Source organism: Ceratosolen solmsi, unplaced genomic scaffold (genome assembly GCF_000503995.2).
Source record: "Ceratosolen solmsi marchali unplaced genomic scaffold, CerSol_1.0 scaffold57, whole genome shotgun sequence".
Taxonomy (NCBI): Eukaryota; Metazoa; Arthropoda; class Insecta; order Hymenoptera; family Agaonidae; genus Ceratosolen; species Ceratosolen solmsi.
The window spans coordinates 5,092,268-5,096,043 of NW_011948427.1; positions in this window are offsets into that span (position 1 = coordinate 5,092,268).

Sequence of the window (3,776 nt, forward strand, 5' to 3'; positions counted from 1 at the left end):
AGTCAATTTTCGGCTTCTCCTACTTGGTTGCTCGTTCGTGTTTAATTTTGCCGACACAGTTGCTCGTTTATCATCGGCATAATATAGCCATAAACCTGTGTCGAAATATCAGACTCGCGTTTCTCGCCATACAAAGGGAAAAATGTATTTATTATAATTCTGAGCTTCGTTAGAAAATCACATTACGTTAAAATCAGCCTTACGAGGACAATTCGTGCGTAACGTTATTACAATGTGGAACATACGGCAGAATAAATAGTATCTCCTGTTCCATCCGCCTAACCTCCGCCACGCTTCTGCACAACATTATAATTATAATTCCAGCGATAATAAAAGGCCAGGTAATTTTCATTTATCCGTCGTTGTTATACTGACGCATCGCGAGTCTCGCACGACGGCAGTGGAAAACACTTCGACGTATGCCCGACGTGCATAAAAATTTCATCAGCCGACTCCCCGGATCACGAGGCCGCCGCGGAAATCGTAACGCACGTGCTTCGGCTTATTGTCGCGCGTCAAAAAATTCACCGGCGCCGACCAGCGACAGGTCGGCTGCGCTCCGAATGTAACGAGCTCCGAGGCCAATAGGATTCATAATTCAGGTGCATCTCATCCCGTCTCGGGCCGATACGAGAACAAGCATGAGAATATGACAGGTGCAAAACAAGCGTCAGAAGAGAGAGAGAGAGAGAGAGTGAGAGAGTGAGAGAGTGAGAGAGAGTGAGAGTGAGGGGGGGAGACAGAGGGAGACAGACAGACAGACAGACAGACAGACAGACAGACAGACAGACAGACAGACAGACAGACAGACAGACAGAGAGAGAGAGAGAGAGAGAGAGAGAGAGAGAGAGAGAGGAGCCATCCATTACCCGGATGAAGCGCCAGCCTGCGACACTCGCGGGGCACTTGTTCTCACGAGGCGCGCGACGCTCCCCCGGGGAATCGGCGTCGCGTCAACCCCGGTCGACGTCGACGTCGCGCACGTGTCCGGATGCGAAAAGTCACCGGAGAATGGATGAATCGCGGCGGAGCCACCCATCGACGAGAGAGCCTCGAGTGCAGCTCCACGCAGCCTTGGATGATCTTCACAGGTGAACCACTCGATAGCGTTAGCAGCTTCTTTTATCTTGAGTGGGGGAGGGGGAGGAGTCCTCCTTCGTCCTTCCAATAACTTTCGATACGACCTGGATGGGCAAGACTACTCGAAAAAAAATATCTCTTCGTTGTACTAATACAACACAGTTTATCAATTATAAAGGGGTCTTTTTTTAGCCTTTCGAGCATAATAATATTAACTTGTGATGCTGTACATTGCACATTTGGCGTAATATTTCGTCGTAATGTCCGATGAAAGGAATCAGCTGTAGGTATGGGCGACTCGTTGCTTACAGCCCTGCGACGATAAAATGAAAAAAGCAATCGCCAAGGGATTAACGCCATAGAAATATATATATATATATATATATATATACCTCCAGATCATATGCGCGTGGGAGTCTCAAGATGATTCGGAGATAATTACACGAGAGTTTGGCACGTTGGAACGTCAATCGAGGATATTCTTTCATGATCTTTTAGACTGTCGAGCGCGTATCTCAGCATCTCTAAGAAATTATCGGTCGACCATTCAATCGATAACTATTGTTAAATAACATTTGTAGAGCTTATATAATAATATGAGAAATATAATGCTGCTAAGTTCAGCAACTACGCGGCGGTATCAAACGAAATTTTATAATCTTTAGTTTTGCCCGTATATCGAGAAACGTAATACAATGAAATTTCACTTTGACCTAGAATAATTAGACTCCCTAAAGTATGCTTGTATATGCGAGTACCTCGGCACTTAGGTCCATCAAATTCTAGCCTCTTTTCCAGTTTGACAAAAAATCGACGAAATCTATTAAAAAAACCAATGCGCAATGTCCTTCGCGTAACACGGCCGATTAACCCAATGCACAGTCTATCCGATGAGCGTCGGGGGTTCGGTAGGTGGAGGGTGGGGGAGCAGCGTCGATAGAGTCACGCACCTTGCAGACTTTTTGCAAGAAATTTTTACATCCCGAGTAATTTTGCGCTCCCATTTACGATGCGTTACGAGAAGAAATTGCCGAGGCATTGCGCGATACTCGAATAAGGAGTGGACGGTCAGTGCCTCGTAGATTCGACTCCAACGAAATAAGAAGCAACGTTAGATCATAGGCGAAGGAAGAATTGCCGTCGCTCGGCTCGCTGACACAGCTTCCGGGATTCGAGTGGGAGGCAGCAGCACGCGAGAGCCCCGGTGCTCGAGCCACGACGTCACATCGAGGTCACATCACAGTACCCGTGCAGGGGGTTGGGGATCGACCAGGAAGGAGAACCTCGAGCTCGGTCCCCTGGAGTCTCGGGCCATGTCCCCGCAACTCCCGACCCTCGTATGGGGCGATCGAACACTACTGATGTGGCACGCGCCCAGCCCGGGAGGAATACACGAGGAGTTTTTGGCTGACGTGGAGCACAAATCATCGCCCATCGCCGTTCCCACGAGCTCGAGGATCCGTTGCCGTTAAATATTAGCGCTCGCAGTGCCTAACGGGAGTTCAATCTGTGGCTGAGGCCCACCTTTGGCAACTGCGTAAGACACGTTGGATGGTCAATTAAACGTGCTTTCGCTCGCGTGCTCAATTGTCCTCGCCTGTCCACTACCACTGGAGTATAAAGTGTATCGACGTGATAGAAATACATAGAAATAGTAAAAATAAATAAATGGTATTTTTACTCCTTTTTAATTCGCTACTGAGCTCTCTGCCTTCCGCTAATGGGCCTCCTTATTGTTTTAAAATTCATTTTTCACGGGGTTATTAAAATTACTTTGGTAAGTTTATTTTTGTTATTTACCGCCGGCGAAATAAATGGAATGCATGCCCAATGTGATTCTCCGTTTTAGCGTAAATTGCATGTAAAATTTTCCCATTTTACATTTTGCACGCGTTACATTTCTTACTTTACTTATAAATAATTAGATCGAATTGAAAAAAAAAAGTGCATGAAATATAGTCTGTGTAACTTTTAATGTAACTTGTTTACACTTCTTCGGGGGCCTCTAAGCTCGAGACAAGTAAGTTTTTTTTAAAAACATGCTCGAGAGATAAGGAAAATGTCCAAAATGTATTAAATAAATACTTGTTGAATTAGTATTTTCGTATTATTGAGAAATTTCTCAAAATCCAGACTGCGTAGTAATATTATATTTCTTTGGATATCAAATGGACATGAAAATGAAATCGAAAAATCGAAATTTGATGAGCTCGAATATACAGATAATAAAAATCACATCTGATTATACGTAAATGAGGAAGTGGTGGTGGTAACTTTTCTCCTAAAAGCCATATTATTATAAGAGACTTGTAAATGAAATTTAAAGTGCAATTCTATTAGGAATTGAATTTTATTTTACGCCAAACAAAAGGATCGGTCACTTAGGCACGCTAATACGCGTAACGTATCCAGTGCAATTTAAAAATTGCGCAATTACCTTAATTACGTTTTATCGTATAAGCGCGATAATAAAAAGCAGTTAACGCGAACCAACGAAACCAAAATGATGGCCAGGTCCTTTGCGCCATTGTGAGAAAATGCAGAATTGAAGGTAAAGAGTAGAGGCAAGAGAATCGCAAAACGCTCGAAACGAGCGATTAAACCCAATTTCTTCCAACCGCTATTCAACACGACGGCATATAAGCACACTTGTACACACGCGCGCTATTACAAAACAACAGTGTGAGAGGGATGAT